This window comes from Eptatretus burgeri, chromosome 5 (genome assembly GCF_056783735.1).
Source record: "Eptatretus burgeri isolate ZD-2024b chromosome 5, Ebu_testis_v1, whole genome shotgun sequence".
Classification (NCBI taxonomy): domain Eukaryota; kingdom Metazoa; phylum Chordata; class Myxini; order Myxiniformes; family Myxinidae; genus Eptatretus; species Eptatretus burgeri.
In genome coordinates this window covers 117,556,499-117,570,064 of record NC_140965.1, presented here as the reverse complement: position 1 = coordinate 117,570,064, position 13,566 = coordinate 117,556,499, and the positions used below count along the sequence as shown (strand labels likewise).

The 13,566-nt window shown below is 40.7% G+C and overlaps 1 protein-coding gene and 1 pseudogene across 9 annotated transcripts in view; one reads left to right on the top strand and one right to left on the bottom strand.

The window, feature by feature from the left end:
* The window catches only part of LOC147027227 (pro-neuregulin-1, membrane-bound isoform-like), a 1,384,261-nt gene that overhangs the window by 670,198 nt on the left and 700,497 nt on the right, over positions 1 to 13,566 (bottom strand). The window lies entirely within an intron of this gene.
* LOC147027229 (uncharacterized) lies at positions 376 to 11,226 on the top strand (annotated as a pseudogene).

Here is a 13,566-nt window from a genome sequence, read left to right as displayed (position 1 = left end):
ACTCAGGACCCGGAGATCCCAAGCCAGCCACCCTAACCACAGAGCCAACACCAGGCCTCATATGGAATCATTCCACAGCACTTAATAGATACGTCTGCAATGACTGTCGAACTGAACAAGTGATCCGTGAACTGTCGACAAACACGAAACGTGACGTCACACACATTTTAGACTTTGCTGTCAAAGAGCCAACGTTCGTCGTTTCAGAACTTTTGATAATTCCCTACCTAGAACATACACCGCCACAAATTTACCGAATCTCCATGAACATTTCATGCTGAGAATTAATATGCCTTCTGGTACCATTAAAACCAAACAGCACACGAGTAATAAAGATGCTCACAAAAGGACTGATCTCACCTCTCTCTTCCTGCGATGTGGAAACATGCAAGCTCAGCTTACTCGTCCTCAAATACACCAACCGAAGCTCACCTGAACGTGTTTACGAGACTTCTGCATAATAAAATCAACCTGCTGCCCTATCCTAAAAGGGATGTGCCAGGTAATCAGTTGATGAATAACCTGAATTTTGTGTCTGACACCAGGTAAACCAAAAATATCTTCTATTTCATCGATTTGTACTTTGGCATGGAGAGTAATTTTAAAGAAGCTTCATACATCCAACTGCTCATGATTGTTGTATAGTAAACCATACACAGGACTGAGTGACGTCAAATAAATTTAGCACATGGTGTTGTCATTTTATGATCCTTAGTTGATTGCACAAGGCTCATTCTGATGCACCTTGGTGTCATTATCGAATAACCAGAAATATAATATGTTATGTCCTCTTAAATAAGTGTGAATGAGGGAAATGACACCAACTGGTTCCTTTCTTGCGATCATGAAAGGCCAGTGAAGTAGCGGTGGTGATAAAACTTCATAAGTCGGTTTTGATTTTGAATCGGATTAATCAGATGATGCTTTACTCCTTGATAGGAATAGAGATATTAAATCACATAACCTCGAATCTCCTTTTATACAGTGTGTGTATATATATATATATTAATGGAAAATAAATGTGATGTTTTTTATTGTTATTATGTTTGATTATTATTATTATAAATAAATATTATGTATGAAAGATTATGGAAAATAAATATTTTTTCCTGACATTTAGCTCCACACTAAGTTTGTTGCTTTGTTGTCTCGAGGTTGTGAGTTTGAATCCTGTTGAAATAAATAATTCATTTCTCACATTGAGGAAAAGTGTTGAATTCAATGTTTTTTTTGGAGATATTAATTCAGGACCAGATGAGGAATCATTTAAATAAACACAACTAATTAAAGGTAGTCAGCATGAGTTTAACAAATCTTTCAGAGTTCTATGAACAATGTCTGATTGGGTGGATGAGGGAAAGGCAGTGGACATAGTATATCTAGACCAGTGTTTCTCAACCATTTTTGTCCCATGCCCCACTTTGATTTTCAAAAAAAATCGTACGCCCCACCATGATTGGAGACACTACAGTATATACTATATATAAAGAATTCCCCCTTGATGAAAAGCGAGTCATAATGACGTAACAGCGTTGAATTGATCAAGGGCATGCCTTACTGGCGGATCAGAAAACAAGGGCGTGATGAAGAAGTTTTTATTTCATGACGCTATGAGGCATCAGTCGCAGCTTCAAACTTTTGAAAATTTGAAAGTGCAAAGCTAGGAAAGCGATCATATATTGATTCATTAATTCTGAATCCTCATGCCCCAGCAAAGTATTGCCACACCCCACCTTGAGAAACACTGATGTAGAGTTTAAGAAGGCATTTGATAAGGTACCACATCGGAGGTTGTTAGCCAATGTGAGGGCTTGTGGAGTGGCTAGTCAGGTAGTTAATTGGATTGCAAACTGGCTTCGTGATAGGAAGAAAAGGGTGGCTGTGAGTAGGAGGATGTCTTGCTGGGAGGACATAAGTAGCGGGATACCTTTGGGATCAGTACTCGGACCATAACTATTCATTATATTAATCAATGATTTGGATAATGGGATGAAGAGTAAGCTTTCCAAATTTGCAGATGACATAAAGCGTTAAGGTGAGGTGGATAGCAGAGGGGGTGGTGATCATATTCAAGAAAGTAATGATACTTACATAGATTGGGCAAAAGACTGGCAGATGGAAATTAACCTGAGCAAGTGAAAGGTGTTGTGGGTGGGTAAGAATAATGAAAATAGAGATTACAGGATGCAAGGAGTAATTTTGGAGCGTATCACACAGGAGAAGGATTTGGGAGTGGTAATAGATACGGGAGGTAAGCAGACAGCACAGTGCCAGGCAGCTATAGGAAAAGCAAAGAGGGTTTTAGGCTGTATAAGGAGGGGGATCAATCATAAATCAAAAAAGGTGGTGTTAACATTGTACAGGAATTTAGTGAGGGTCACATTTAGAATATTGTGTGCAGTTTTGGTCACCACAACTCAGGAAGGACATGGACACCATGGAGAGGGTTCAGTGCATGGCCACAAGATTGATTCCGGGCCTAGCGAGACTCAGCTATAAGGAGCGGCTGAAGGAGACAGGGCTTTATACAGTAGAAAGGAGGTGGTTACGAGGAGATATGTTTGAGATGTTTAAGATAATGAAAGGTATAGATAAAATAAGTGTGGATTAATTATTCAACAGAGTAGACAGTGAGGTGACCAGCGGCCATAGCCTGAGAGTAAAGAAGAGGAGAGTTAAGACAGCAGCAAGGCAGGGGTCTTTCACTCAGAGAATAGTTAATGCATGGAATGGTCTCCCTGGAAAGGTAGTGGCAGCAGAAGCAGTGGATAAGTTGAAATTAGAATTAGATAGGTACCTGGACGTTGTGGAGATAGAGGGGTATGGGGATGTTGATATGACTTTTAGGTTGTTTGAGTATGGATGGGTGATTGTGTGCGTGTACGGAGTGCTGTTGGTGGAGGTCTCGTCAAGGGGTGTTGTGCAGTTGATGTGTGTTTTTAACCAAGCCCATGCTCCATCCCCTGAGGAGTGGGGGGGGGGATACAGAAACTCTAAAAACTTAAAATAGATAGATAAAAGAAATGAAAAAAAATATGTATATATATATACACACACACACACACACAAACACACACACACACACACACACACACACACACACACACACACACACACACACACACACACACACACACACACACACAACCGGTCTAAAATTTTAGAACACCCCCATTTTTCCAGTTTTTAATGAAATTTAAGCAGTTCAAATCCACTGAATCACCTGAAATGGTACAAAGCTAAGCAGTAAACTGTCAGAGGTTAAAAAAAAGTTTATGTTACCAAAAACTTAAAAATAATGTAAATTTCAGAGTTGTTAAAAAAGGCCCTTTTCAGGAAACAAGTAATGGGTTAGCAATTGCAGCTGTTCTGCGGCTATGGAAGTAAATTAATCCTTGAAAGTTGATGCAAACAATTCCTGCAGGTGTCCCAACTTTTGTTGATTCGTTTCAAAGCTCTGTCTGTATAAAAGCAGTGTTGGAACAGACTGTGTTGCTGCACCCTCTGAAGCATTATTTGGTCAATATTGCACTGCAGGAAGGAGTATATTGCGATCATAATGGCGAAAAAGACAATTAACAAAGGAAGACAGACAGACCATTATTTCCCTTAAAAGTGTAGGTCTTTCCTTCAGAGAAATTGCAAAGTAAGCCAAGGTGTCAGTGAGTACAGAGTGTCCTACACCATCAAAAGGCACTTGGAAACTGGAGGAAACTGTGACAGGAAGAGGTCTGGCAGACCCAAAGCCACAACACAATCAGAAGACAAGTTTCTGAGAGTCAACAGTTTGCGTGATCGGCGACTCACAGGACAGCAGCTCCAAGCACAGCTTAACACTGGTCGAAGTAAGGAAGTCTCAGTTTCAACTGTGAAGAGAAGACTTCAAGTTGCAGGTTTGACAGGTCGAGTGGCAGTAAGAAAGCCATTGCTAAGATGGCAAAATAAGAAAAAGAGGTTTGCCTGGGCCATGAAGCACCGCCAGTGGATTTACTGAAAACTGGAAGAAGGTCTTATGGACCGATGAATCAAAAGTTGAAATCTTCGGTTCATCACGCAGGGTTTTTGTACGCCGTCGAGCAGGCAAAAGGATGGTTCTTCAGTGTGTGACAACAACTGCCAAACATGGAGGAGGAAGCGTGATGATCTGGGGCTCTTTTTCTGGATACAGTTGGCGACTTGCACAGAGTGACCGGCACCCTGAACCAAAAGGGCTACCACAGCATTTTGCAGCGCTATGCAATACCCTGTGGTCTACACCTCATTGGACAGGGGTTCATCCTCCAGCAAGATAACGATCTAAAACATACCTCCAGACTATGTCAGAACTACCTTAGAAGAAAAGAAACAAGACGGTAGGCTTCAAATAATGGAATGGCCAGCACAGTCTCCAGACCTAAACCCCATCGAGCTGGTTTGGGATGAACCGGACAGAAGGGTGAAAGCAAAGCAACCTACAAGTGCAACACATTTGTGGGAACATCTGCAACAGTGTTGGGAAGAACTTTCCGAACAATATTTGATTTCCATTGTAGAAAGAATGCCACGAGTATGTTCAGCTGTTATATCTACAAAAGGTGTCTACTTTGATGAGTCAAAATTTTAGATTAAATTTTGTTCAACAAAACGATTCCATGATTTCTTTTTTATCTGCAATTGTTTATTTGTTCTATGCTTTAATTTCAGAGTACATTGAAACATTAAACTGCTTAAATTTCAGTAAACACCGGAAAAATGGGGGTGTTCTAAAACTTTTGACCGGTAGTGTATATTTGCATTTTCTTCTTTGGATCTTGTGTTGATAAATTAGTTTGGTTTTGATGTCGTGCAGGACATGAAGGGCTGAATGGCCTCCACCTGTGTCTGATTTCCTTGGATATCCTTGTATGAATAAATAAATGTATGAATAAATAAATAAATAAATAAATAAACAAACAAATAAACAAATAAATAGCATATGAACAGGAACACCGAAAAGTTCAGTCACAAATCAAAACACCTCTCGTGTTTAACCCGACACGAATCACGAATATTTAACATTAAACATAACATGACCAAAGGCATCAGTCAGATTCTATCAGTCAGATATCAGAGGACTATTACGCAGAGTGCTCCGTAGCAGGATAGCAGTGAATCGACGGTAATAATGAAATTGCAGAATATTGTGATTGTATGAAGTGTGCCACAAATACAGTTGGAATTTAATTCCTGTTTAATTGCAAACTCTTATGGAAATTATCTGAATTATGCGTGATTTATATATATAATGGACTTGGGCATACTTTTACTCGGAGGAGATAATTGACTGTGAAATATCTCTGTGGAATTGAATGATTGGTGGAAGAAACCAAGGTAGTTGTTGATTTATTTTGTGCCTGTGTGCCGGCTGCTGGTGCTTGGTGTGATCAGGTTACTCCGAGACTCCATTCAGGAGGTATTGATCACTTCCAGGTTGTGAGATCTACCCAGAACTATTGACACAGCTGTCATCGCTCTGTCCGACAATACCCCTTCTTGTGTGTCTCTGACCATTACTAATTCTGCACAACGAAAAACAAAATGATGATTTTTGTAGCAGTGTATGCTTACGGATTTGATACTCCTCTTTTGTATCAAACGACAATGATAATGCACAGATTTGTCCAAAAATGATCTGGGCTGATGCTCTGTCCATGTATACGTCGTCGTAGTTCCATACTTCAGTCAGAACATCTTCATTAACAGCACATGGATAAGATGGACATTCAATTTGTAAAGCTACCGGTAACACAATTTTGACCCCTCTTACCCTTCCACGATAACCTCTTTTCTCTCCTCTTTTCCAAACACCCTCGACACTTCATTTTTATAAACCCCTGTCCTCTTTCCCTTTCTTTTCTCATTTGTAACCCCCAATCCCCAGGACGGACTTTGATGGCACAGTGCCTAAAGACCTTACATTGTCCTCATCGGTGTGGACTTGATGCACACCGCTAATTAACAGAAATCTTTGTACCCTGCCTGAGATGGAGTACCAAGTCGTTCAGGATTACTTATTTGCCACTGAAGCATTCACAGCTTATTGTAAGCACCATATTGGTCTCATAAAGCACAGGTGGAAATCCACCACTCATACCACCGACTCCCCCCAACTTAAACCCAAAATTCACCCTCCTTCCTTTCATGGCATATAAGAGGCTCTCTACATACTGCTGTCGCAGGTGATGTGTGAGGGGAGGAGGATGTGGACAGTTGAGAAAACAAAAATTGGGAATATGGAAATAAATGGGGAGAAAGGAGTGGGGCATGGGGGATTTGAAGAGTTGGGATACAGGGGGTTGAATAGAGAACGGAGGTTTGGAGATGATAGGAATAAGGGTATAGGAGAGAGTTTGAATGAAGAGGACGTAATGGGTATGGGGGGGGGGGGGGAGGTTGGAAAGACTTCCACAATTTTTTCATGTAATCAGTAAATATCCCATGAATGCTCATCTTGGTCAAACCCCCAGGTGTTTTTGTTAAACTTTCAGAGGGAAACAAAGCATAACAAGAAAGAGCAATCAGATATTGCAGGACTTGCTTTGTGCAGCAAATAAATGGAAGGATGGTCTCGATGAAAGGTCATTGATTGTAACTGAAAGGTTTAATGGTGTCGTTGTAAATGTGTAAAGGTCGAAGATCTCAAAAGTAGTGAAGGTCAAATGGTCTCAAGGTCAAAAGGTTTGAAATGGTCAAAAGTGTCAAAAGGGTCTCAAAAGGTCGAAGGGGTCTAAATGGTGTAATTTAAGGTCTTAAGGGTCATAACTGTGTGAAGGGGTCAAAAGGGTCTTAAAATGTTTTAAAGCAGTCTAAAGGTCAATGGGGTCTACAGGGTATTAAAAGGTCTGAAATGTGTGAAGGTCCAAAGGGTAGAAAGGGATCTCAAGGTCTTCAGGGTTCCAAAGGATTGAAGAGAATCTAAAGGGGTTCAGAGTTCGCAGGGTTCCACAGGCTGTATCAGGGTCTGCAGGGTCTTAAAGGACCTCAGGGATCTCAAATTGACCTGAAATTGTAATTATCAACTTTATTTTTTGTGTAGCTTATTGAGGCTCGTATGAGAGCGAACACAAAACTCACAGCAAGGGGGAGCATAAGACAAGAGGGGCGGGAGTGGGAAGGACAAAACAGTGGGGAACAGAGATATTAGATCTGTGGAAGGGAGAGGGATGGGGCGGGGAACATGGGGAATACAAGATGAACATTACAGGGAATTTCAGGAAGGAAAGCAGGGAATTTGAAGGAGGTGGGTTTGGAGTGGATTAACGGGGGTAGAAAAGATCGATGATTTGGATGGGGGGTGATAAGAGGTGGAGGTGAACTGCTGTTTTGAAGGCCTGGAGGGAAGAATGGGATTGAACAGATGAGGGAGTTTATTCCAAGCTGTTAGAGAAAAAGAGGCAAAAAAAAGAGGAATGAAAGAGTGAATGTGAGCAGTGATTCATGATTTTAGTAGTTTTACCAGAAGGGGGTTATTGGTAAATCTTGAGAACCCTGCGGAAATATGGTAGAGACAAACCGCAGACACAGTGGGGGGGGGGAGACCGGAGCGAATACAGTAGAAGTCAGAAAGACCACCGACCTGCCTGAGGTGAGCGAGTGAAAGGCCCAAAGACTCAACGTCATAGTAGGAGATACCAATGATCCTAAATGCCTTGGTTTCCACAGCGTAAATCCGAGAAAGGTGAAGCCGAGAAAATCCTTGGATCCACATCAGTAGATCTTCAAACTCAGTTCTGTCCAGACAGTAAGTCACTCTAGCAATGAACCTCACTATTCAAACCTTCGACTGATAACTTTATCTGTAGATATTTACTTTCCTTGCTCGATGATTTAATTTATGAATATACATTATAATCCTCAGAGTAGTTTCCATTATAGAAAAATACATATGTTGTCTTAAATTACTGATGAATACATGCACGTAAATTACTCAGCACACCCATTTTGCTTACGAGCGAATTTGTCTGGCAGCCATGACGGTAACCCAATATTTTCAGTTAAAGTTTTTTTTGTTTGCTGATAATTTGTCTTCGGGGTCTATGTAATGAAATCAATGTGGGTGTGAAATGGTCATGCTTGGGCAATTTGAGGAATTCAAGATGGCCACCACAAAACTCGAAAATCTGATTTTCCTGAAGAAATTCTGATATCTTGTAAACCCAGTCGATAATGAACAGACACGTTTGAATTTTTTTCATGTTTTCAGACGTATTTCATTGATTGGAAGTACTTCTCATTGAAATAATGGACAGAAGCCAAGATGGTGACCAGGTTTAGAGCTAAAATGGTCATTAATGTCCGTCATTTAAAAGCGAGATGTTGTGGGATTCATAAGTATTAGTAAATGCACTTAAATTAATGATTAAAATTGACAGATGCATGTTATAAGTTTCGTTTGGCAAACATCGGTAAATTGTAATATAAACTGCTTGATGTAACGAGTTAATTTTGACTGAAGATGGCAGTATTGTAGTCTAAACTGCCTGGTGAGGTTCTTGAAGATGCTGGAGCATTCTGAGATGGCAAAACTTCTGGTATGTACAAGAATCGCATTTGCTGGAAGGCATGGGATTGTGCTGTGTGACTATATAAACCCGGGAGAGTGAGGTGTAGAGAGACGGGTGATATGTGATGAGCTGTGTGTTTCCATCCCCCCCCCCCCCCCCCCCGCACTTGATTTAACTCTGAGTGAACGAGGTGTTAATGTCCAAAGCTGTTGTTAATGTGTGTGGAGCCAATCGTAATCAGGTTGTTTAAAAATCATTAAGATTGTGCATTGGGAAAGAATTCCTTTGAGCTCTTGAAATCAGGCAGTGTGCAAGAGGACACCACGATGGGAATCGAAGGTTTGATAGCCCCACAAAGTGAACACGCATGAGTTGTGCCGGCAAGACTGGGACATTGAGAGGAGGAGATTGGGACCATACTCCATGCTGAACGTTGGTGCTGCTTAAGCAATCTCCTTGGCTATAGGGCACAATCCTGGATGTGTCGCCCCTCCGACACAGTATCCCAGCAAGCTGGCACTCATTTTACCGACCTCGGAAGGATGACAGGTCGAGTTAACCCCACCTGGTATGAATTCAACAGCTGAGCAGGATTTGAACTCAGGACCCTAGGATCCAAAGCCCTCCACCCTCACCATTAAGCCAACACCGGGCATCCTGGGTGGCAGAAATAACTCAATGGGGGAATTGGAGTTGGACATTGCATGCAATGATGAACTTCCTCATTTGACTTTGTGTCTGTATATTTGAAATACAAGTTTCAAAAATGTCATTCTGTTGATGATTGTGGTCACTGTAACGCCACTCAGAAGTCACAGGCACCAACTGACAAATATCCATTTGAGTGTTAGCTGAATGTTCGTTCATAACCTTGGATTACAGTTGTTAGAGAACGTGTTGGGTTCATCACCACAAGCACCATACGTACACTAAAGGGAAGGAAACCCCCAAAAGTGTGCATATCACCCCCACCCCAACAATGTCAGGATATGTACCAAATTCCACAAAACTGGGATGAAATTTTCTGGTCTTTTAGTGGATTTTCATTTTTCTCGAGGCAATTTTAACATCCCTGTCAATCATCTAAGCTTATGTTGTTTTGCTATTTTATTTAGAAGGTGAACAATTGCTGAATAATACATTTTCAAATACTGGTATGGAGATCAATGTGTTGAGAATAATGCCTATGGTGACTTCATCTGCCTGGAGCACTGCTCCCAAAACAGTGGACCAGTATGAATACGCACCATCATCAATGCAAGCAAAGCATGTGAAGTTGATTTGCATATTGATCTAGAAAGGCAGCTTCCTAAAAATGAATATTTGACAATTCATTACCATAAAAACTGTCTCAGAAAACGTTAAAGTCTAATTTTTTCAAATGTGAAGCAGACGATCATTCTTCTCAATCAGCCAAAAGGTTACATTATTGTTTTTACCCACCATTTGACTTCCGGCATCAGTGTTTTCACTGCGGAGAGGTGTGTGATGTTAATGAAGACCCAAAGCATCCAGAAATATGGAGAAATGCAGATATGTGTCGATCAACACAATCAGAGCAAGATCGAAAGCCTTATAAGCAGTACTTACTCGAGAAGTGTGAAGCTCATGATGATAGCTGGGAAAATGACATCATAATTCAGATAGAAGGTGCTGTGAGTGATCTTCATGTAGTGGAAGTTCGGTACCACAGGGACTGTAGGAGTTGGTTTCTTGGCAATAAAATTCTTGCATATGACGCACAGGACAAATCTGCACAAGATTCATCAGATCTGGCTCTGAAGCAAGTTGTTGAAAGGCCATTACTGACGATAAAAATCGCAAAGGAATTCCGTTGTATTGTTCCAGGAATACCAAATTGATTGGGGTTGTGAATTAACAAGTTCACGTAACATTGAAGAACTTCGATGCCACTTTGCTGACAAACTCCTGCTTCTATCATCACCAGGCTATGCAAACGTTTTAGTATTCCGTAATAATGCTGCCACAGTTCTGGAATTAGTAAAAGATGATGATGCGAAACCAGTGTTGGCAAAGTGGCCAAACAGACAGTGAAAGACGGCAGGGAAGTTAGCCATGATACATCAACATACAATGTACACATTGATGAAGACAAAGCTGCAGATTCTGCATCAAACACTTTGCAGACACTGCTGGCCGCTTTGTCTCCAAAGTTGGATAAATCCTTGCCAGCTCTGTTGATTGGAAACATTGTGACAAGTGTTGTAGGAAATCAGGCAACGGATCTTCAAATAGCATAAGGTGTATTACTTAAGGACTCCAACATGATAATAACTCACAGGTATGACTGTCATGCTACATATAGTTGTGATGAAGTCCTTTGCTTCAAAAATACCAACAGCGTCAGTAGCTGCAGCTGTTTATACCAAGCAACAGAGAATATCAGATGCAAAGCATGGCTTAGTTCAGTTTGTGTGTGACAACTTTGACACAAACAAGTTCAGCAAATGGAAATCTGTCAATTCATTCCCTAGCAATGATAATTACACAACCAACCCATGAGGAAGACACTCATAAAGTTGATACCATTAGATGACTGAGAAAGAATGACATGTCTCAGCCAATAATAGATGAGCAGGATGGTGACATCACTTATTACAGTGGTTAAAAGAATCCCACGATGCCACAGCTGCCCACTTTGTCACTACCACCAGATTTCCAAACCAGCCAGGTCACGTCATGAAAGACAGCTGAAGAAATGATTTTGCATTTTTTCAGGATATTCTTCAGAGTGAGAAATGCCCAGAATTGAAAAGTTATAATTCCAGACTGTGCCGAAAACCAGGGTCATTCCTTGAAGCCCTAAAACATGTCGTTTACCTCCTCCTCATCGAAAAGCCACCAGCCCATTCAACAACAATGATGACAGCAATGTTTAAGGCAAAACTAGAATCAGACAGAGCAGGACAAGAATATGTGATCTTCAGAGCTGACCTACACCCGGTTGCACTGCATGTTATCGAGGACAACGCAGAGAAGTTTGGTAACGTACATCTGAGATTGGGTGGTATGCACCTCCTAATGAGTTACAGTGATTCTATTGGTACACTGATGGCTGAGACTGGTGTAGTAGAAATTCCGTTTGGAGTTTTATTAAAATAATCAGTGGCAAGAAGTATCCACAAAACGTCAGAGCTCTGAGGATGCTGGAAAAAGAGATCCTACAGATACTTTTTGGGAAGCATGATTTGTGAAGCATGGCAGATCTCCAAAATGCCCTGGAAGACGTTTCATCAAAGAGCAGAATCACAAAGCTCTGACTGGATTGTCTAATACGGCCCATGGTCACCATCATGAAATACATTCGGGCAGAGTGAGAAGCAGCCTGGGCACTCCATCTCGACACTATCAAGGAAATGATGCTCCATTTTGCTCCATTTTTCTATTCTCCACCCAAAATTCTATTCTCGATTCTCCACCCAAAATCTCCATTTTTCTATATTTTAGAAATGAAATAGTGGTTCCAATCAACTCTACATGTCTGAAATCATGCAACAACAACATATTTCTGTCATGTGGCTAATTTACCTAGTTTACGACTTGTGAAAATTATTTTTCAGTTCAGTGGCCGCCACGGATTTTTCAGTTCCTTGGTGGCCGTCTTGAATTTCTAGAAAAATCAAGTGATTGACTTCTACTCATCACTAAATGTTGATGACTTTGTTCAGTCTGAGCAGTGTCCCATAAGCTGTTAAGCCTAAATACGGGTGAATACAGTCACAAGTTCAATAAGAATTGTTTGAATAAGAATAAGATAACAAGTTTGTTTGTTTGTTTGTATGTTTGTGTGTTTGTTTGTAAGTTTGTGTTTGTTTGTATGTTTGTTTGTATGTTTGTGCATTTGTTTGTATGTTTGTTTGTTTGTGTTTGTTTATGCGTTTGTAAGTTTGTTTGTGCATTTGTGTGTTTGTGCATTTGTTTTTAAGTTTGTTTGTTTGTGTGTTTGTTTGTATGTTTGTGCATTTGTTTGTATGTTTGTTTGTTTGTGTTTGTATATGTGTTTGTTTGTACATTTGTGTGTTTATTTGTGCATTATTCTTTCATGGTGGAACCGGAGCACCTGTAGGCCACAAATTTTGGTTGTAGGTACTTCAGAAAGTGGGCAAGGTTTTTATAAAGCTTCCACATGCTGGCCTTGACGTCAGCTTTGAGGTCACCAAGGGCCACTATGATGTGTATATTGGGACGTGAGGTCAGGCACTGCCGCCGCCGGTCCACAGGCAAAAGATAACCACCATGAGCCCAATAACTCCACAGATTTTCAATGTCCAGCATGTCCCAAAACCACTGCCGGGAAAAGCTCACCCAGTCAGGCAGCACCAGGTATCCCCCTCCACCCCCCCCCACCCGCACTCCCACCGCCTCCGGACAGCAATGGATAGTCTCTGCTAGTCAATATATAAGAAACAATATCATGAATATAACACTAATAAAGGCAAATCAAGAGAAAGAACTTTAAAACAGAAAAACACACACACACTTTTTGTGCGACTTACATTCCTGAATATATGTGCAATAATGAAACAACGGGTGGAACGGTTCCAGTTTAGAAGACATATTTACGCCTAATCAACAGCCTTCCCACATCTCAAGGGAAGGCACCGTCTGGCTGTTTATTGATGAATGAAATGACACAAAGAATACCACCATTGGGGGAGAAATCATTTTGATAACATGAAACTAATTGAGAAAATGAAATAAAATGTAAAAAGTGGAAAAATTAAATCATAGTTTAAAGTTTAAAAAAAATCAAGTTGAAAAATCAAAAACGGGAAATCAACAAAATAAGGAAAGAAAAAGAAGCAGAAGTGATACGTTAACCATTACATTTTGAAAGCTCGGGATGCAACGACCAAGCTTACATCAGCTCTGCATGCTTATGAGCTGATAACTCATGTGAACGAATAAAAAGCATACAAATCCATATGGCTACACGAACCTGCAAACTGCTCTCATTAGCCTGTTCCAGCATTCATGGAGCAGAGGTTCACTGCATGTCAATTCCGTTCATTAATTCTCCTGC